We start from the raw sequence: 24,247 nt of genomic DNA, 5'->3' as shown, positions 1-24,247 counted from the left end.
AGGGATGTTAACCCCCATCTCGATCCAGCAATGTTGCATGAGAGCCTTGGCTGTCTGAAACATTCCCTCCTCATTGGCTGAAACAGTCAGTTAGCCAATGAGGAGAGAGAGGGGTGGGACCGAGCCATGGCTCTGTGTCTGAATGGACACACAGAGTTTCGGCTCGGGTGCCCCCATAGCAAGCTGCTTGTTGTGGGGTCACTCAGCAGGAGGGAGGAGCCAGAAAGGGACCCAAGAAGGGGAGGATCCGGGCTGCTCTGTGCAAAACCACTGCACAGAGCTTGTTATTTAAAAAAAAAAACAAGACTTTAACCACTTCAAAACCGCACACCATCATATGACGTCCAAAAAGGGGATCAATTATCCCGGGTGGACGTCATATGACGTCCTGTACTTTGTGCAGTGATATCTGAATGATGCCTGCACCTAGAGGCATCATTCAGATATCATTTTGTTCCGGCGGCGATCCTGTGCACCATAAGAATGATCATAGTGGCGGTTCCACCGCTTGATCGTTCTTATTGGCGGCGGGAGGGGACATCCCCCCTCCCGCCGCCATCCGGTGCTTCTCTGGGCTCTCCCGTGCCAACCGGGGCCCAGAGAGATGATCTCTTTGTGCCGGATGGGAGGCATAGAGATGACTGGTGACCAGATGGTCACCAGTCATCTCTATGACCGTCGGAGTCCCGGGCGCGATGTGATGATGTCCCCGTTTTCATCGGTTTGGACCGACCGTGTGTACGTGGCCTCAGACACTATTCCTATTACAATTGTAATAGGAATAAACGCGATGGAAAAAAAATGTAAAAAAAAGTGTAAAAAATAAATAAATAAGTAAAAAAAAAAAAAATTAAAACGCCCCTGTTCCCGGTAGCTCGCGCTCAAGTCCCGCCCACGTATGTAAACGTCGTTCAAACCACACATGTGAGGTGTCGTCGCGTGTGCAACAATTCTAGCACTAGACCTCCGCTGTAACTCTAAACTGGTAACCTGTAAAACTTTTAAAGCGTCGCCTATGGAGATTTTTAAGTAACAATGTTTGGCGCCATTCCATGAGTGTGCGCAATTTTAAAGCATGTTAGATATCTATTTACTCGGCGTAACATCATCTTTCATATTTTACCAAAAAATTTGGCTAACTTTACTGTTTTGTTATTTTTTAATTCATGAAACCATTTTATTTACAAAAAAAAAGACGTTTGAAAAATGACTGCGCAAATACCGTGCAAGATAAAAAGTTGCAATGACCGCCATTTTATTCCCTAGGGTGTCTGCTAAAAAAAACATATATAATGTTTGGGGGTTCTGAGTAGTTTTCTAGCAAAAGAATGATGATTTGTACATGTAGGAGAGAAGTGCCAGAATAGGCCCGTTGTGGAGGTGGGTATTAAAGCCCTGTATTGAAGTGGTTAATATCACTTTAACAAGTATAAATAAAGATTAATGCATATAGGTGTATTCTATCTATCTATCTATCTATCTATCTATCTATATATATATATATATATATATATATATATATATATATATATATATATATATATATATATATATATATATATAAAATGTCAGAATAGATGCAAGATCAGGTTATGAGTTATAAAAATTATACATCTAAGCTGGTCTAAGATGTATATTTCAGTCTTCAGTAACTATAAAGATTAGTTTGTATCAACTTCAGTCTTGCCAGGTTTATTTGGCAGTAGTATGTGGCCAGGTTGGAACTATCTGGGTGGTATTTTGCAACATGGACCTGGAATATAGTATCTGCTATAAATGTGGCACTAAGACTCAGTTTTTTTTTATTGCTTGTTAACGCAAATAATATAAACTATCTGGCAGTAGTCCAAAGTCACTGTGTCCTTTTTAATTCTTTTTTTAGTACTATTAGTATTTGAACACACATTTTTGTTTTGAATAATATTATCTCCTCTTATTGTGACTGCTGCAATTTGGATCGGTCTTTGTGGAAAGGATGATTGGACATGTTCTTTTAGGCATATAGACAGCTTTTGCATTGTCAGTACATTTTTCATATTACTTTTTGTCCAGCGGTTAATTTTTTCTACTTTGCCTCTTAATGAATTCTAAGGAATTAATCGTCTTCAGCCACCACATTTAGTAACAATGTTATATCCTGATCAATGCTTGCTCTGATCGTTCACTTGCAAAGGATATTTGCCAAACTCACTTTGCAATTGACCACAATGTCATTCCATTTATTTTTGGCTGCCATCGACGTTCAGTTACGGTAGGCCAAGAATATTTTCCGGTCTTTGAATCCATGCTGGGAAATCTGGAGACTGATCACCAAATCTTGCATTGAGTTCAGTATGATTAACCCCTTCCCTGACTTGCAGGACCAGTGCTCCTATTGTTCCACAGTGTATACAGTATTTACATGTATATAGAAATAAAAGGAGTAATATCATTGGTCATTAAAAGGAAACAAATCTACATCCACTTTTATTATCTTATTTTCGTTTCCATAGATGCTTAAACTGGACCTAGCTTTGGATATAGTGTTTCATTATAAGTGCATGCATGCTAATTAATGTACACGTGTAACACTCACAGGTATCTATTACCTCTTACAGAGAACACTGTATCTCCCATGATGATGACAATGTCATCATCTGTTTTTCTTTCATAAAATACCAAGCCATTTTTGACGCTGGCTCAAAGATGACACAATCCAGGTGCCTTTGCAGTCTGTGCCATATACACAAATGTCCGATACAGATCAGCCCACTTGCTGCAACATGTCATCTTGTGACTTGCTAACAAGTTACGATGCTACATTCTGTTTACTAAAGGAGTGGTTACTCGGATACCTAAAGAAGACTAATTACATCAAGTCACTTAACTGGAGCAGTTTAATTCTGTAGTTCATTGGTTAAAAGGTATAGCTTTTGCTTTTATTTTGAATAAACTGTTGCACATAGTGACATTTCAGTTGCCGACCAAGCCTTTTCCGGCACCTTTTGTTTGCAGTTGTTTTTGTTTAAATCAGTATTTTTTTCTAGAAAATTAATTAGAAACCCAAAACATTATATATTTTATTTTATCAGAGACCCTAGAGAATAAAATGGCAATATTTTATGTCACACGGTATTTCAAATGCAATTTTTTCGAACAAATACACTTTAAAGAATAATAAAATAAAAAAAAAACATAATATACAGTATACCCCAATTTTTTTGAAAATATAAAAAATAATGTTACGCTGAATAAATAGACACCTAACATCAGGCTTTAAAACTGTGCACACTTGCGGAATGGCGACAAACTACTATACTTAAAAATCTCCATAGGTGATGCTTTAAACATTTTTACAGGTTACCTGTTTAGAGTAGCAGAGGCCTTCTAATGCTAAAATTATTGCTCTCACTCTAATGTTTGCGGCAATACCTCACATGTGTGGTGCAAACGCTGTTTACATATGCATGCACAACTGAGGTTTGCTTCTGTGGGCAAACACAGAGGGATATGGGGCTTTAAACTTTTTACACTGTCCCTTTAATTATTATTATATATTTTTTTAACACTTTTATTAAGGAATGTAATCCTTAGAAATAAAGGGATGAAAGGTCCTCTTTATTGAGAGATCTGGGGTCAATAAGACCCCAAATCTCTCCTCTACCTTTAAAAGCAAAAGATCAAAAATAAATTATTATTTTTGCCTTAAAAAAAAAAAATTGTTTACTTCTGCCCTAGACAGGAAGTGACATCATGACATTGCTCTGGTCCTTCAAAACCATAGAAGTAATCAGAGAGGTTCTGGTTTCAGGGAATCTCTATGGCCAGCCACGCGACTTGTCGGATAGTTCCTCAGGTGTGCCGGAAAAATAGGTAAGCATGAGAAACACCAGAGAGCGCTGGGAGGGGGGACGCCCTCTCCTGCCACTTCTGACAGCGATCCAGCAGCTAATTAAAAGCCAGTCGCCGGCTGTTAAAACAATACCGGAGTTATGACTGATAGCTTCAGCCATTACTCCAGTAAACCATTTGAAAACTGCAACATATACTGTATATACATATTGCGGGCAGCAAGTGGTTAACTGATCATAATTTAAGAGGTTACCAGAACATTGACAATATTCTTTTTTTTGTTTGTTTATTGTGAAAGCAGTGTCACATAAGCAAGGCATACACATGTAGGGGTTCTTATTGCTACCTAGACATGTGCATTAGTTTTCGTCCGAATGCGTTTTCATCCGAATTTTGGGTATTTTCGGGTATTTTCGTTATCGTTTTAACAAACGAAAACGAATGCGAAAAATCCAAAATCCGAAAGATCCGACATAAAAAAATGCTTTATTTTCGTTTTCGTTTCTACAGTACAACAGTTCGATATAGATAGGAGATTCAACATGATGATGACAATAGCAATCTGTGTCTATCGAACCTGTGGTCGAATGTGCACAACCTTAACTCTATTAGTCCAAGATTATTCTACATAGAGAGGAAAGATTTGACACAGAGAGAAAAGATTCAACATTTTAGAGACAGTGTTGGGGTAGACCATTCGACATGAACCACAAAGATTCGACGAAGCAGCGAAAAACATACAAACGTCAAATCTGTCATTAAAGGCTTATGGTGTCTGTCAAAAGTTCTAAAAAGATTCGACAAGCAGCTAAACTGTACAATGCTGCAATCGTACATTTCCGTTCAAATGCTCGGCCCATAGACTATAGAAGAATTTGAATGTTGGTTGATTAGCAATAATAATTTATAAATATAATTATTACTAGTGTCATATACTATTGGAATTCTTCTATAGCTTGTAGGTGGAACATTTGACCGGAAATGTACAATTGCGGCGTCGTACAGTTTAGCACATTCGACAGACACCATAAACCTTCAATGACAGATTCGACCTTAATTATTTCGGATTTTCGGACAAATGCATTTTTTAAACTAAACAAAATAAATAAAAACGAATTTCTGGGGTAACTAAATAAATTTATTTTTCAGACGAAAACAAAATTCCGAAACAAAATATTTCAGTGTGCACATGTCTATTGCTACCTGCACAGAATATGCACACCTGCGCACAGGCTGCAATACAAAATGATCTGACACTGCAATATAGGAATGGACTTATGTATAAGTAAATTGTGCCTTTGTGCATGTGCTATGAGCTACGGTGGGTGTTAAAAAAAAACAAAAAACACTGTAATAATGCATGATCTTCAGCTGCATGCATAATCCTGGATTTGTGAAAAAAGCCATGTGGAAGCAAGAAAGTTGCAATATATTGGTATCAGTGGATGGGGAGTCAGCAGTTTGTCCCTTATTTTCTCATCTGTAGAACTGGCCTGGGGGTATGTCATGTTACCTTCTCCGTTCAAATGTTTCATTAAGGATGTTTAGCAAGTAAACATATTCTAAAGTAGTGTTTCATTACCTTTTCTCTGGAGTGTATAAAAGTAATAGCGAGCATGTTTGATTTTCTGTATTGTTTTCCTAAAAAAAATCTATACAATACACTGGTTATGTCAAATGCAATGACTTTTGATGTAAACCACACTGGTGAAAGCATCCACTTTATAAAATGTTGGAAATTGCTTTGACATACCCTATACAATATACTTCATAAAGAACAAATAAAGATCTGTAATAAAATGGTGCTACAATCCTTACAATCCATATCATAGCTGATAAAAGAAACCTATTGTGAGAGAAATACAGGGACTTCTTTTGCTGACCTCCTCAGTCAATGACCTGGAACAAGCAAGCAAATTAGAAAGTTAGAACAGTCATAACTCCTGATCTTCCATAGTTGTTCCTGGTCTGTGGCTGATGCCACTGAATTAGCATGAGAGCCAGAAATGTAGCATTTTTAGAAGGAAAGGTCAAAGGTTAAATGCTTTACTGGAGAATGTTATGGAACTGGAAATGGACTACCTGCCAAACTCCTGCCAAAGTGTTGGTATTTTGTTATTACATGATACCTTTTAGGTCTCCTCTATGCCATCTAGGAAGATTACCTACAATCTCCATAATATGAATCACCATATTATGCTGGACCTGTGCAGTGAAATCATTGAGAGGATGCATTTTCCAGCACAATGCATACAACTTGTTGGATTCCCATTATTTATCAGGATTTAAAGATACAAATTAAAGGAGCAAAACAATGTGGAACTAAACCTACCTATCATCTACAACCAAGGAAGCTTCCATCTTAATTTGGACAAAGATGGATCAAAAAATTCTGCCAGTTCAACAGGGACAAATTTCAAATCATGTGTCATGTGTCATCATTCAAATGACTTCTGTTGAACAGAAGTGTTGGGAGGCTGGCTGGCCACAGCCAGCTGATCAGTGTATTCTGACAGCAGAGAGTCCTGGGGAAATCTACTTATTTTGTGTGGATGAAGGAATCTTTATTTTTTTGGTTGAACAAAAAAGAAAAACAATGAATAATCTATGGTCAGCTTTAGCTTCTGTTTGATCTGTAGTTGCCATGGTGCAGTACACATGATCAGCTATGACACCAGCCATTTGAAGGCTTGACAGTTCAGTTGAGAGTCAACATAAGCCAGATAGTAACAGTCATCAATCAAGGCATGCCTTGAATATAACTGGTTTAGGAAACAGTTAAAGTGATGGGTTTAGTTAGGCTTTTATAGGATGTCCATACAAACAAATCAGATTCCAGTTGACATTTTATTAAGCTTCCCGTCCAGCCACTGTATAAAAATGGCTTGACAGGAGCAGCACCGATGTGGATGTGCACTCTCAAGAGCACAAACACAGCAGATTACCATTCATGGTACCAGGCCACTGTGAGCAGCCTTGGTACTATGTGATTGTTGTGACCACTCACAATGGTTGCAGTATTAGTAGTAAACAATGCTATCATTGTTTACTACTGTGTGAGCTCTGTGTTTGGTCACAGTGATTACATGGTACCAGGGTCAACCATAGCTGCCATGTACCATGTGATAGCTGTGACCAATCACAGCATCACTGTAGCAAACAAGGTTTCAGGAATGAAACCATGAAACCTTTGAACACTGTTATAGATTGCTTATTACAGTGATCACAGTGTAAAAAAAAATCCCTGATCAGAAGGCATTGTATCGCCTCCTCACCACTTGCTTTAACCCCCTGGACCCCACACAAGCAACCCCAGTCACTTGAATGGGTCACAATCAGCAGGTGTACAGGGGGTATAATTCCCGCCACAGCTGTGAAGCAAACCATCACAGCCATGGCATGTGTACACCCCTGGCAGCTGCCTTTGCAGCTAAAGGGAGTAGTAGTTTAGGGACAGTAAAACTGTGGCTCAAGCACTCACTTTTTCCACCCCCCCCCTCCAACCTCACATGTGAATAAACCCTAATAGTGCAGCCAGTCACAGTTTGTGTCTGTGATTGTCGCCTGTACTAACCCTGGCCTGTTTATTGACCACATTTATGCCTGTTGCCTGGACTGATCATTTGCCTGTTTGCTGACCATCTCTCTGCCTACACCTAAACAGACCCATCTGCACATCTGACTGACTATGTTCCTGTGAGACACAAGTCTCAGCCATCCCCTGTGGACAACTGAACTCCTGGAACCACAGGAACTTGTTTGTTTTCCTGTCTTTCACCTCCTGTACTTCCTGGACAATGAACATGGCATTCCTGATCGGTTCATCAGATGAACCGATCGTATGTACGCATAAGAATTTATTTATTTTTTTAAAATATTTTTTTTACATAGCAAAAAAATATAAACTGAGTGGTGATTAAATACCACAAAACGAAAGCTCTGTCTCAAAAAAATGATAAAAAATGTAATTTGGGTACCGTGTTGCATGACTGAATAATTGTCATTGAAAGTGTGACAGCACTCAGAGCTGAAAAATGGCCTGGGTAGGAATAGGGTGAAAGTGGTGAGGTGGTTAATGAACATTCTCTATAGGGAATGTTGCAATGTATTTATTAACTTAACATCACACAAAATTATCCACGCTACCTATAATATAAATGAGCAGCCAGCATCAGATTTTTGATCACAAATACAAGAATTTAAATATCAATATGCATTGCTAATATGAGATGATAAATGATATGGTATATTATGTAACATATAAAGTCCATATATTAGATGATGAAGAGAACAGATGAAAGCCCTGCACCAGCTTCAGTGTGAGGAGTGACACACACTACACCACTGCGTTTCCAGCAAGTCTCCTTACCAGAGGAGTTGGACCCTCAAGTTATAGAGTGGTCATATACGCATGTAATACAGATCTACCCCAATCCTCAGCACTGGGCATTCGGTGAAAGACCCTCACATAAATATCTCTATGGGCCGGTATCATGCTCATGTACGCAATCAGCTCCCAGATCACATAATGCTCAGCGGTGTAATAGGCATGAAAGGTTGCATAGTGAAGTACGTTTTAAAATTGCCATTTTTATTTATTTATTTATTTTACACTGGCATAAAGAATTGAAAAGCTGGAAGGTGCATAATTAACTCTTTTGTGACACATACACTATATTAAATAATATTTAGTATTTCCATTTAGTAAATGGTTAGCTTTGGAATGTCCTTTAGAGTAAAAAAAAAAATTGTATAAAAAATACCAATTTTCTTTTTTTTTTTTATATCCATTAATGATTACACTTCTAATTAGAGTGCAAGCTTATTATTAACTTTCTTAATTTTGACATTTAGAAACAGCTAACAGAACACATCTATCGACACATTCATTGTTCTGGGGGCTTATAACATTACAGTAGACTTCTTTTAACCTTTACGTCATACAAGAAATTCAGCTTCTATGTGTTGTTTTTGAAAAATAATCATAAAATCACTTAAATGAACAACAGGAGCTAAGGGAAAGATCTAAGCAGTTATGTGTGTATAAATCTGAATGTGGTCTAGCAACTGCCATAACTTATTAGGATAAAATTTTAAAGAGTGTATTGATCTGAGGTCTCTCTCTGAAGCATAATTTTATAAAAGGTCTATTAAAAGTGCATTCATTTTTGCTAAGGGAATTCTAACAAATGCTTCATATAGTCAGCCTCTGCTGGCATATATAATAGATTGAATTCCAAAGATCCACAAAAAAATCATTATATATGAATAAGTGAATAAATGCATCCTTTCTTTCTTTCTTTCTTTCTTTCTTTCTTTCTTTCTTTCTTTCTTTCTTTCTTTCTTTCTTTCTTTCTTTCTTTCTTTCTTTCTTTCTTTCTTTCTTTCTTTCTTTCGTTTTCTTTCTTTCTTTCGTTTTCTTTCTTTCTTTCTTTCTTTCTTTCTTTCTTTCTTTCTTTCTTTCTTTCTTTCTTTCTTTCTTTCTTTCTTTCTTTCTTTCTTTCTTTCTTTCTTTTCTCCTTAACATTCTACCTATGTCTATCTGTGTCTATGTAATCTGTCTCTGCATAACCCACCTATCAGTCTGCGCAAAAACTAGTTTCCTTATGTACATTTTCCTATATTTATTTTCCATGGCCTGCTAAACTTTTGATCCAATAATCACACCTTCAGTTATGGGTCAGTATGTCTAAATACCATCTAATAAGCTCAAGTAGCATTGTAGCAGTAGAAAGAGGAGCTCATTTATTACACAATCTCTAATGCTAGCTAACCGTTTTCATAGCTATTAGTTACTTTATGTTCCAATTTCTGCTAGTTCAAAGCGTTTCTAATTCAGGTCATTACCTTTATTACCTCTTACAGGGATGATGAAAATAATGTTTACCCATCTTGAGAAAAAAAAGCAAAGCTTTCTTTATGACAATTTGCATTTCCCTATAACACCATACAAATCAACAAAGCAATACCTGCAAATTTTCTGACGGAAAGCCCTTCTGCTGCAGGCTTATTGTCATTTTCCTTGTCAAACAACTTCCTAACACACTGTACATTTTCTAGGATCATTTTTGTCCATTGTCTATGATCCATATGCTACCAAGGAGTACATTGACTTAATTAATTTTAGATTTAAAGCAACCGAAAGGCCCTTTATTAAAACAGCAAGCCTGGAAAAGAATAGTGCCATAATTAAAATGTCAGCGTGGGGATCCCTTGCTGAAAGTATGATTAGTAGGTATTTCACTTAAGAGAAAGCAGGTCGGCTTCAAATATGAGTTATAAATTTAAGGAACACACACTCATCACTTGCCTCTATTATTAGCATTTTTATTTGCTATATACCTTAGGAAAGAATGTCAGATGTAATTTGGTTCTCTGTAAGGGATATACAATCCACAGAAGTACGGTACTTTATTTTTGTTATATTGGGTTTCTCTTTATCATGCATTTCTGATTATTAAGGGAATTGAAATACATGAAAAGTATTTAGCAAACTTAAAGCACTGTCACATGAGTCAAAATAACAATGTTTTGGATAGAAGTGAAACAAGGTAAAAACAAATTTAAAGATAATTATTCTGCAGTGGAAAATTGAAAGATTTGTTGTCATTAAATTTGGATTTCCAGCTCTGTAACACAAAATGAAAAATTATCAGAAGCTCTTGACATACTGTATCTTTGTCCCAGACAAATTACCAGTTTAGTCTACTTAAATCGGAAATAATTACTCAAAAAGGGAGAACCGATGGGAGTTTAGCGGTACCAGATTGACTAATAAAAGAAATGTTGTATAATATACACTTTATTGACAAAATATTTAAAATTACCAGAAATCGTGAGTATATAACAACCAATGCATCAGTAAAGCTCATGTGAAGTTCTATCCATTAAAGTGTTATTCAGATGGCAACAAGAAAACCTCAGTGTGTTTTAACTCATAAAGAGTTTTCATCAGGAGGAAAATTATATATTACATACTTCAAGATGCATTAATAAAAACAAAAGAGGAATGCATGTCCAATTGAGAGATTCCAGCTAGGAAACCAGATAGGATACAAGGGAGACAAGGCTCAACTAACTCCTCAAGGATGGTAAGGATTAATGACAGAGTCCAGGGCCCCAAGGATCACCTCAATGGTAGCAACAGATCCAACACAGGGACAGCGACACAGGGACAGCACAAGCATATGTAAATCAGAACTGAACTTCCTTTTTTTTATATTTCTTCTGTTTCTGGCCTAGGACAAAATTATGTCATACACCCCATGAGTCTTCATGGGCATTTTTTTCTTTCATCTGGAGGGGGGGAGGAGTGGTTTCCTGTAACTGACCGGGCTTGCCTTTGACCTGTGTTGTCTCCATTCCTGGCCTTGACCCTTAGCTTGTTCCATTGACTTTGCTCCTGTCTGCTGTACCCATGCATGACCGCTGGCTTGCTCTTCTGGCCTCCTCTGCTGCCTGATTTTCAGTGTATGTCCCCAGCTTACTCCTGACGTTGCTTGCTGCCTTACCCCTGGCTGATACTCCGTGGATGACTACTGGCCTGGCTCCTGATGCTGCTTCTGGCTCTCTTATTGGCCAAGTCTCATCTGGTACATCTGAGGGACCCCTGCCCAGCAGTGCATCCTTCTCATCCTGTCGTAATCCAACCCCTGCTTCTTTGGACATAGCGCTCCCTTTCACCACCTTCAGGGGTGCCCTGGACTCAAGGGAAGCCCTCTCAGCACCTCGGCCTCCGACAAAGTATGTGACACAAATACCTGCTGATGTGCCAGAAATGCTCATATTTTTGTGGGCTGAATGGCTTTAGTCCTGCCCAGTTATCATTAGCTAAACTACTGATCCTGTCCACCTCTCATCATCTCTACAACATAGAGACTAATTGTTCTGTAGTCCAAGGTAAAAACTTAGAACTAAATAGATTTCTGGAGATAACACAGGACATTTGCACAGGTGATCGACGGGCATGCTTTTGCCCTATAGAACGAGTATGACAAAATGCTTTCAGTGGTATATTTTGCACACTAAAGAGGGAACAAAAAGGAGAAGTTAATTTGGTCAAATTGATAAAAGCATGAAATTGAATAGTTGCTATGGTTAAAGCACTTTGCAGTGGCTGATTGAAAAAGAACATTTATTGAAAGTTTGGATTACTGTTGGACATGGACTTGTTTTTGTCCTTATTTAGCTTTACTTTATTTGTATGTGTATGAAATTTTGACCTTGAGAGCTAAAGATAGGGCTTTGGACAGGCTTTGGTAAAGCTCTCTGAACGCTAGTCAAAGCGCCTGTCACTAAATAAAATTGTTAGCTTATAGTCCTGTTTACACCTTGCTTTTGCTTTGCTTCAAAATTATACTCCATGTAGCTTTAGTGGTGCTTCAAAGCATCTTCAAAGCCTCCATAGAAATCTATGGCAAAGCACTACAAAGTCTCAACAAAGCCCCAAGAAGGCCCATTAAAGCTCCACCAAAGCCTCATCACAGCTCCACTGAAGCCTCATCGAAGCACCAAGCAAAAGCAAGGTGTAAACAGGACTATAAGCTAAGCATTTTATTTAGTGACATGAGCTTTGACTGGCATTCAGAGAGCTTTAACAAAACATATCCAAAGTGTAAACTAGCCCTAAGTGAGATGAGACCTATACCATGGCTTACAGCATCTTGGCATCTGTGTACACTGTGTTTTTGTACTGAGTAAGCTGTTACTTGAGAGTATCATTGAGACAGAAAATGGGTTCTGCAACAACTTGAATGACCAGCCCATCTTCTGTTTTCCAACATTGACCCCTGTTTGTGATCAGATGCAGCCTTCACAGGGAGGTTTCAGAACTTAAGTCTGTAAAAAACTGTTCTCTAGGGATGAGCCGAACACCCCCCTATTCGGTTTGCACCAGAACCTTCGAACGGACCGATTGTTCGCGCAAACATTTAGAACCCCATTGACGTCTATGGGACTCGAACGTTCGAATTCAAAAGTGCTCATTTTAAAGCCTAATATGCAAGTTATTGTCGTAAAACATCTTTGAGAACCCAGGTCTTGCCCCATGTATCAATGGAAAAAAAGTTTTAAAAACTGTAGTTTTTTCTGGAGCAGTGATTTTAATGATGCTTAAATAAAAAAAATAAAAAAATGAAAAATTCCTTTAACCACTTAAGCCCCGGACCAAAATGCAGGTAAAGGATCAGGCCCCTTTTTGCGATTCGGGACTGCGTCACTTTAACTGACAATTGCGCGGTCGTGCGACGTGGCTCCCAAACAAAATTAGCGTCCTTTTTTTCCCCACAAATAGAGCTTTCTTTTGGTGGTATTTGATTACCTCTGTGGTTTTAATTTTTTGTGCTATAAACAAAAATAGACTGACAGTTTTGAAAAAAAATGCAATATTTTTTACTTTTTGCTATAATAAATATCCCCCAAAAATATATAAAAAAAAATTCCTCAGTTTAGGCCGATACGTATTCTTCTACATATTTTTTGTAAAAAAAAACGCAATAAGCGTTTATCGGTTGGTTTGCGCAACATTTATAGCGTTTACAAAATAGGGGATAGTTTTATTGCATTTTTATGAATTTTTTTTTTTACTACTAATGGCGGCGATTAGCGATTTTTTTCGTGACTGCGACATTATGGCGGACACTTCGGACAATTTTGACACATTTTTTGGGACCATTTTCACAGCAAAAAATGCATTCAAAATGCATTGTTTATTGTGGAAATGACAGTTGCAGTTTGGGAGTTAACCACAGGGGGCGCTGAAGGGGTTATGTTTCACCTAGTGTGTGTTTACAACTGTAGGGGGGTGTGGCTGTAGGAGTTATGTCATCGATTGTGTCTCCCTATAAAGGGGATGAAGCACGGGGAAGCCGTGTTTACACGCGGCTCTCCCCGTTCTTCAGTTCCCGGGGACCGATCGCGGCGCCCGCGACCCACGGCTGGGTAGATGTACAGGACGTGCCGGTACATCCATCTGCCCAGCCGTGCCATTCTGCTGACGTATATTTACAGGCGGCGGTCCTTAAGTGGTTAAATATTGTACCTGCTGGGTGTCTATAGTATGCCTGTGAAAACATCTTTGAGAACCCGGGTCTTGCCCCAGGGAACATGTATCAATGGAAAAAAAGTTTTAAAAACAGTCGTTTTTCCTGGAGCAGTGATTTTAATGATGCTTAAAAAAAAAATCCTTTAAATATTGTACCCGCTGGGTGTCTATAGTATGCCTGTGAAGTGGCACGTGTTTAGAACTGTCCCTGCACAAAATGAGATTACTATAACGAAAAAGTAATTTAAAACTGCTTGCGGCTTTAATGTAATGTCTGGTCCCTGCAATATGGATGAAAATCATTGAGAAAAATAGCACAGACACAGACAGTACACACACCACGTAGCTTTAGGTGCACACTGCAGAGGACACGGGCAGTACACACACCACGTAGCTTTAGGTGCACACTGCAGAGGACAAAGACAATACACACTACGTAGCTTTAGGTGCAAACTGCAGAGGACAGTGTATAAATATATATACAACACCTGGGATGCATATATATCCTCTACACACTCTAACTTTAACTGACTAGCCTGCCTGCCTGCCTGCTCTATCTACCTACTAAAAATGACACTCTCTCTCTCTCTCTCTCTCTTTTAACCACCGCAACACACTACACACCCTGGCTTTGGCCAATTATGGCTCTCCGTTTTTTGCAAGCTGTGATTGGCCAAGCATGCGAGTCATAGTGCAAGCTTGGCCAATCATCAGTCAGCAATGCACTGCGATGCCGCAGTGAAATATGGGCTGTAAAACGTAACTCGAATTTGGCGCGAACGGCCCAAAACGCTCGTAATTCGACGAATGATCAAACATACGATGTTCGAGTCGAACATGAGTTTGACTCGAATACGAAGCTCATCCCTACTGTTCTCCTTTAGACAGGTGAGAAAAGGTGGGATAGCGCAAGGACCAATCGAGCACAGTCTCTATATCAATAAAGGAATAAAGTCCAATATTATATACAGGGCAGGTGGCACAGTCTGTATGGATATGCACTGGTGGCATCTACTATGAAAGCAGAAGCACAGTTCTGGAAGATACAATGGAGAAAAGCAATGCGCGCCAGACTCAATGCGCGCCAGTGCAGTATTAAAAGTGACACGTGTCAAACACTAGGAAACCGGAAGTGACGTTTACACAGTGTGAGCTCGCTGCTCGTTTCTGATATACACTGCATTACTGTTTTAAATATGAGTACCCTGTTTGTTATATGTTTAAATAAACCGCTGAGTGTTTAAAACATATTACACTAGAGAGCCTCCTCTATGTTTTCTCTACCCTGCCTGGTGACACACTTTGGAGCTGTCTTACCTTGCTGACCACCCAGCCTGGAAGGAAGCCTTAACCCCCCTAGGCGCCACACCACTGGAAGGACGGATAGGAGTTATCCCCTCTACCCCCGAGTGATTCCATTGGTTTTATTGAAAGCTGCTTACCTTGCAAAGGTAATTTGCTTGCACACCTTCGCATGTCACCATACACCAAAGATTCACCAACAAGTCACCTTGCCACCTGCTGATGTCATTTAGCACCCAGCACTTCACTCGCACTTTGCAATTTCTTTTGATTAATTTGCATTACCTCCTGGACTCAGTCGCAGTTGCATCATCCATCATTGGTGTATATCAGTTATGCTCAGTCATTCATGTTGATGGAAGCATAACACCATCCTGCGATTTTCTCTGCGACTGCATATATTATCTTTATGTTGCGATTCTATTTCTGCACCCAGCACTCTACTTGCACCTTGCAAATTTCTTCACCTCTTGGACCGAGTCGCAGTTACACCATTCACACTTTGTAACAATTGGACAATCTTGCGGTTCCATCCACCATTCATACAATGTGATTTTACTTACATTATACAGTCCCCTATTTGTATGTATTTGCACTCTTATTCAGTTCACTGTTTTATTCATCCATCATTGTTGTATATCAGTCATGTCCAGTCATTCATTTTGATTGGAGCATAACACCATCCTGCGATTTCCTCTGTGACTGCATATACTATTATCTTTATGCTGTGATTTTATTTATGCACCTGAGTCACCTTATCTGCACTGTTTGCACATTTATTCAGTATACCTTTGGATGCACCTTATCTTAGCATTTATAGCGATTTGTATCTTTCAGTCAGTCTATTTGTACATTCATTTATCAATTATACTATTTTGGTTATTTATACATTTTACCAACTACACCATTCTATGTTATTGGAGCACGACACCATATCTTGATTTTTTTCCATGTCTCACTGTGGGTAGTGGTTGGCCCATACGGTAGTTCCGCACCTTTACCCTCTGCACACATAGTTTCCACTATAGCGCAGGAAAAACTACTTTACCCCTGTCAAAGTAATGGCTGCGCGGCTTGGATGAAGTCCAGGGCCAAATTTTTGTCCGGTCCAGCCCTGCCTTCTTATGGAGGTTCGCATCATGATCCACTTTATAGATAATGCACCCCATTTTACATTGTGGAGAAACAGATCTCTGAGGGATTCTCGTATTTCAAGTCATTACTTAAAGAATGGTTTGGATGACCTATGTGGGTCCTTAACCAGGTTGGTCTTTTAAGTTAGGTGTTCTTACTGCAGATATACTGATGGGAGATGGATTGTGTTCTATTTTGTTGTTGTGTGTTGTTTTTGTTGCAATTTGGTTTTTTTTTTTTTTTGGGGGGGGGGTGGTTTTGTTGTTGGTTACGTTCTATTGTTTCTGTAGCCCTGTAGTTGAGACATATCACAATATCCTGAAACAGTCATGCCTGTTATAAAATAGTGACTTTACCCATTAGCTTTAGTTGTTAGGCATGTGTGTGCTGTGGTCCTTAATGGTACAAAATACTCCTTGGTCTACTTATCGGTTTTAGGGCCAGCAAGTGTCCTATATATGGAGCTTTAGTACTACTCTGTTTACAGAGTCTAATATCATATCAAAGTAGGTTTACACCCATGTTCTTTCTGTATAGCAGTGACACCCTGTTTTCAGTTGTATAACTACAAGACAGATAGCAGGTGTCAGTTCCCTCAGAGCATACTAAGTAGATGCCCCTGGAACTGGGAGAGTATGAGCTGGGACACCTGTAGCAGCAGTACTGTTTCCACTGTGTTTTGGTGTATTTATAGTGCTCTTTATGTGCACAGTAAGGGGTAAGCTATTTTTTTCCTGATGTTTTAGACAGTGGTTTTAAAATTGTAATACTTTGTTTTGTTTGCAAGTTGCTTATGTATATTGTGTAATGTATATTAGCATACCCCTGCAGCAGTGGCTGCCTGTCAAAACTGTTAAAAATCAGCTTGCTCTAGGCTCCTCCTCAACTTTGATGTGTCAAGATCAGGAGGAACCTAGAAGAAAGGACATCAAACATCCATCTGCCTCACTACATCTGTGGTCTGTGTGCTGGAGGGAGGGAGTATTTGCACTTCGGACATAGAGTGAGAAATATTTGTGCTGGGGATGGGAGTGTGTTAGGAGATGGGAAGGAGAAGAGCATGAATGATACCGCCTCCATAGGAGGTGTCCTGCCGCATGATGCTCTCCCGGTGTGACAGCTCTTTTATAGCTGAGGATGGGGACATCTGTCATGTGCACGGGTGACCCCGCCCCCCTCTGACGCAAGGAGAAAGGTCGGGGTTACACATTGACGTGTACGGGTGACCCCGCCCCTCTGGCACATGACGGGAAACCCGTGTTGCGCCAGAGGGGGCGGGGTCACCCATACACGTCATTGGATAACCCCAGGCTTTCTCCTTGAGTCAGAGAGGGGGCGGGGTCTCCCGCGAACGTGACATTTTTTTGGGGTTCGGGGTTCCCCTTAATATTCATACCAGAACCAAAGGGTCTGGTACTGGACTAAGGGGGAACCCATGCTTTTTTTTTTATTACTTTTATCTGTATTGCCGGGACCCGACAATTCATTATAGCCGCAAGTAGTTTTAAATGACTTTTTTTCCTTTAGAAATGTAATTGTGTGCAGGGAATTTTCTAAGCACGGGAAACATTCGCTACTTTACAGGCATACTATAGACACCCCGCAGGTACGAAATTTAAAGGAATATTTTACTTTTATTGTTTCACTTTAAGCATTATTAAAAATCACTGCTCCCGAAAAAACTGACGTTTTTAAAACTTGTTATATGCCTGAGACCATAGGCTCTATGAGAGTCTACTGATTGTTATTGTTTGTCTTATTGTAATCTTATTTACATTGCATACCAGTTTATATGTGCCAAGAGTAAAAGTTATATATTTAAGCTATTATTGTTACTTGTTCTAAGAACGTTACTTTACTGCAGACTGGTGTTTGTATAATTGCATTGTCATTTTAATAAGGTGTCAGACGTGTCGGGAGGCTTGCAGGGTAAGGGAAACATTTGAGGTCAGTCATATTCAAGCGACCCTCACAGGGGTGGCGCTGCATAATATTCATATATTAATTTCTACATTGTATTTCAATCATTTTGAGCATAGTCCTATTATTCTGAAGGATATTGAAGTTTGTAAACTTACTTTGTGAAGATACATATTTAATTCCTTGAATTTTGAGACTAAGTATTTACTATGACCTGTGCATAGGACTGAATTATAGAGGTGCTGAGAGAAGGAGTTTCAGAAGGCAGAGTCAGTACAGGAATCAGCAAATTACCATGGGATATGTAGTCCTTAGAAATTGAAACTAAACAGCAGAGGAGAAGATGCAAAGTATGCAGGAAATCCAGGGAGTTGTGGAAAGAGATGACCAGCACACAGGCAGAACTCACAACATGAAATGACATTTTTAAAACAAGATTATATTGGCCTTTAAAATACAACTATTGTATTGTTATTACAATTACAGTTGGGTGAAAAGCTCAAGCCAAACAAAAGTTCGGATCTACATCGGGGGACATTTTTTTAAAATAAAATAATTTTCAAAAACTGCGTGAGTGTTTTATTTATTTTTTAAACTTTTTTGGTGAATGGGTACTATGTACCCCATATCTTTCAGATTCTGATAAGCCCCCTGCCTGCAGACCCCCACAACCACAGACCAAGGTTGTCGGGAAGAGGCTCTTGTCCCCATCAACATGGTGCTTTGGGGTGGGGGGGGCAGTGTGACCCCCTCCACCTGGCTGCACCCCTCTTCTGTCTCCTGGCTCCATCCTCTTCCCACCTGGTTGCATCCCCCTCTCCTGTTCACCTGGTTCCATCCTCCCCCCACCTGGCTACACCCCTGTCTCATGTCCAACTCGCTCCAACCTCCCCCACCTCACTGCACCCCTATCTCCTGTCCACCTGGTTCCATCCTTCCCCCACCTGGCTGCACCCCCTCTCCTATCCACATGGCTCCATCCTCCCCCCACTTGGCTGCACCTCCCTCTCATGTCCATCTGGCTCCATCCTCCAACTAGCTGCACCTCCCCTGCATGTCCACCTGGCTCCATCCTCCCCTCACCTTGCTGCACCCCCCCTCTACTGCCCACCTGGTTCCATCCTCCTCCAACCTGGCTGCACCCCGTCTCATATCCACCTGGCTTCATCCTCCCCCCACCTGGCTGCACCCCCTTTCCTGTCCACCTGGCTCCATCCTCCCCCCACCTGGCTGAACCTTCCTCTCATGTTTACCTGGATCCATCCTCCACCACCTGGCTGCACCCCCTCTCCTGCCCACCTGGCTCCACCCCCCCCCACCTGACTGCACCCACCCTCTCCTGTCCACCTGGCTCCACCCACCCACCTGGCTGCACCCCCCTCCTGTCCACCTGGCTTCATTCTCCCCCCACCTGGCTGCACCCCCTCTCTTATCCACCTGGCTCCATCCTAAACCATCTGTGTTCCATCAGCTGTATCAGAGTACAGAGGAGACATTCAGGGTCTAATAGGCTCTGAATATTTAATAAAAAGTACATGTCACCTATATGATATAACCCAGGGGCTATTGTTTCCCTATTTAATGGCAATAAAAGTTATGTAAAATAATAAAAATATAACACATGTTATGTATCACAAGCATGCCAGAGTAAGAGCAATAATTATAGCATCAGCACTACTGCATAACACTAACCTGATGTCCTGTAGGGGCTTTTAAATCGTTGCCTCTGAAAAAATATAGGGTACTGAAGTTTTTCTCCATTTCATGGGTGCACACACGCAAAGCCACTATAGGTCATCAGTTTAGTGTTATATGCAGGAGTCCTGGTGCTAAAACTATTGAATTTGTTTGGGGGGGAGCACAAGTAGCTGATCTCGTCTAGCAAAATAGTCTAGCACCAGCCCTGTACGTTAGTACAATTGTGGTAAATTAAATATTTTAATTACTAAAGACTCTTGGAGCAGTCCCTTTCAGGCTACACTCTCTTGTTTCGTATACAGATTCTGGGTTATTCTTACTTTAATTAAACCCAGTGAGGGAAATCCCGGCACAAGAGCTAGCGTTTTATGTATTGAAATGCCTACCTGGCTTTTTTATCACAGAGTAACCTGCCCCCTTCAGTTTGGCAATAGCTAGAATGAAGGGAGTACCACAAATCTTAATTCATAAGATTTCATTGCTCATTTCTAAAGCATTAAGGCTGTAGAAATGAATGTATGTTTTATTGAAGCAGAAAGCCCACTTTAAGCAAATATTTCACAGTGCAGAACTTGAGTGACCACTGAAAAATAAATTTCTTAAATTATCAAAATATAATATTTATTGACACGTATTGAAGCTACATATATAAATTATTATGTGATTACTATATAAATACACACATTAATTAATTCAAAAATATATGCATTTGCTTAAATTAAATCTAGAGATGATAAAGAAAAATCCTTGACCATATATATATTTTATTTGTTATTTTTTCATTATTATTATTTTTTTCAAGTATATTTATATAGAAGCCATATGCAATATATTTCATGTTAAGATAAAAACTAGAAAAAATATATTTTCGGAAGGAAAGAATTAAATAACAACAGTAATGGTTATTTTAAGATTTTAATTTGTAGTAGATGTCAAATTAGTTGGTGAAACCAAAACAATAGAACATAACACGTAACACATTATTTTTTTTATGTACAAAAATCATTTCTCAAAAGCAAGTTTATCATATTTAAGCTACGACATGTTACTCGTAAGCAGGTATGATTTAGAGATGGAAATGATGAGTGTTTTTAATATTAGCATCTTTGCCATCTTGAGACCAATTTACTGCATTGTTAACTGCTCAGGTTTCTCCAACTAAAGAAAAATAAAGCTGAAAAAATGGACAACACAGATAGGATTTTGGTTCAATGCCTTGTTCAAGGACCCGTGGACAAGAATGTTATGTTTTTCTGTGAGAAATTAATGGGGATTTGGGGCTGGAGATGAGAGCTTAGGTGCTTGTGGAGGTCACTAACTGACAATGGAATCATAGCTTAGCAAAACCTCTAGGGTTTTTTCTCAATGCAAACTAACAAGACGTTGTGATCATTTCTTAGAGAATGGCCTTGTATCAAGCTGGATTTAAATGCAGATTATAAAGTGAACTGCATACCCCCGCTAGTATTAACGTAGAGGAAAGGAGAAAGGAAAAAAAAATAAAAAATTACAGAAATACGCAGAACAGAGATGGGCTTGGAAAGTGGTCTCCATTGAGGCAGCATGAGCTGTCAATCAAAGGCATTGACAGGCTGTAGAGATTGACAGACAAGCCCTCTCTCCTGACTCCAGCTATCAGGGGGAATGAGGGAAAGTGTCTACAAGAACACGTTAAATTGCCAAAGTCATTACGAGTCGCCAATTACCAAAGAAAAGATAACAAGGTATAGTTTAGAAAAAAGGAAAAGGAAGAAAGAAAAAGAAAAGATAAAATCAATGCCATTGTAGAAAAAAAAATGCAATGAATCGAGTGTTTCAGAAGTTTAGGAAAACAAAATCAAGCATTTAGGGAATACACAATGAAATTCTGTCAAACGATCATTGAATTATTATGCCAGATATATATGTTTTACACCTATATGCAGCTCTAAATAAAACATAAAACAACATGACCAGAAATATACAGCACAGTACATTTTATAATTGTATATTATATACTGGTATATTAAAATCAACTTAATACGTATTTTATTTATTAACAATATTGTATTTGGAAATGTACATGCCAATATATTAAAGTATCCTTTTAACAATCTTAAAAGAGCTATGTATGCCTTTCATGTACTTTATTATTTCACAGAGATAATTCATAATAGTAACCACTTCAGCTCCAGAAAATGTACCTCCTTTCATGACCAGGCCATTTTTTGCGATATGGCATTGCGTTACTTTAAAGCAGGCGTATCAAACTGGTGGCCCTCCAGCTGTTGCAAAACTACAAGTCCCATGAGGCATTGCAAGGCTGAAGCCTCGTACACACGACCAAGGAACTTGACGGGCGAAACACATCGTTTTCCTCGTCGAGTTCCTTGTTAGGCTGTCGAGGAACTCGACAAGCCAATTTTCTCCATTCCGGTCAAGGAAATAGAGAATTTGCTCTCTTTTTGGCTCGTCGAGTTTCTCGACAGTTTCCTCGACGGAAATGTACACACGACCGGTTTCCTCGGCAAAAAAATATCTCCCAGCAAGTTTCTTGCTGGTTTTTGCTGAGAAACTCGGTCGTGTACGAGGCCTGACAGTTACAAGCATGACTCGCACAGGCAAAGGCATGATGGGACTTGTAGTTTTGCAACAGCTGGGGGGCCACCAGTTTGAGACCCCTGCTTTAAAGTAACGCAATGCCATATCGAAAAAAGTGGCCTGGCCATGAAAAGCCTCATATATACAATCAGATTTTCGGTCCGTTATTTGTCTCATGTCGAAAGTGAAGAGGTTACAAACCATATGAAATTTCTCGTACGACAAAATACAACTTCAGTGACATAATGAGTTGAATAGTTTTGTATGTATTTTTTTGTTTCTGAGCATGCATAGTCTTTTTGGTATGATTTTGTTTGTTAAATAGCCATACTAATTACACGAAAAATCGGACATTGTGTTCACATCCGGGAATATTTTTATAGTCTGCATATCCAGCTTTTGTTGGATGAAAAAACAGAATCGGCTGTCAAAAGCACCATCTGAAAATTGTCAGATCGTTCGTCAGACGAAATTTTACTTCCAATTTTTGTATCGTGTGTACAGGCCCTAACTGATAATTGATGTAATTTTTTTTTACCACAAATAGTGCTTTCTTTTGGTGTTATTTGATCACCTCTGCGGTTTTATTTTTTGCGCTATAAACAACAAACGCCTGACAATTTTTAAAAATATATGTATTTTTTTACTTTCTGCTTTAAAACATATCCCCCAAAAAATTAAAAAAAAAATTAATTTCTTCATCAATTTAGGCCAATATGTATTCTGCTACATATTTTTGATAAAAATAAGCGTATATCAATTGGTTTGCACAGAAGTTATAGCGTCTACAAACTATGTTTTTTTTTTTAGAGAATTTAATAAAATGTATTTATTTATTTATTTTTACTTGTAATAGCGCCAATCAGCGACTTATAGCAGCTATGAGTAAGCACTGATTGTAGTGCGAAACGTCAGCTGTATGCCCCTGTCTTTGCTGTGATGTATGGTGTTTGATAACTTTTATCAATAAAAGGCAATCGAGAAGGTTTTTCCAGAGTGCGGCTGTCCAAACATTTCTTTCTACTATAGCAGGACTGTGATATTGTGGCAGACAAATCGGCCCCTTAATTGACAATTTTGACACTTTTTTGAGAACCAGTGATATTACAGCGATCAGTGCTAAAAATATGCACTATGCGCTATACTAATGACACTGGCTGGCTAGTGTTTCAGTTTAGTGGGGGAGGTGCTTTTACTAGTGGAAGACATGGATCAGTGTTCTTGCTTTATAGGAACACAGGATCCATGCATACTGACAAAACGGCAATCTGCCTTGTTTACAGAGGCAGATTGCTGTTCTGCCTGTGTACAAAACGATCAGCGGGTGCCAGCAGACATCGGGTTTTTTAAATAATTTTAATAATGCTTAAAGGGCAACATTAAAAATTAAAAATTCTTTCAGATGCCCTTAACCTGTCCATGAGGTGGTGCATCTGTATGATATATACAACCTATTGCAGCAAAACTGACATTTTCCAAAGAAAAATAATCCTGACTAATTTGATGGTAAATGTGATGGTAAATGACAGCTCCCAGTCAATTAATTAAGTGGCTGGGATTTCCCTTCCCATCTATATAGATTAAGGTCTAGTAAAGATTTGGGTAAAGGACCCAACATAAAACAAACAGCATGTGATTCCCACTAAAAATACATTTTAGACCTTGATCCTTTATGGAGGTCTGGCATTGATGTCAGGGGTAAAGCCAATGCAAAAAACAAGAAAAAAAAGCGTTTGGGCC

Source organism: Rana temporaria, chromosome 2, assembly GCF_905171775.1.
Source record: "Rana temporaria chromosome 2, aRanTem1.1, whole genome shotgun sequence".
NCBI classification, from domain to species: Eukaryota; Metazoa; Chordata; class Amphibia; order Anura; family Ranidae; genus Rana; species Rana temporaria.
This window is presented reverse-complemented; position numbering follows the sequence as displayed.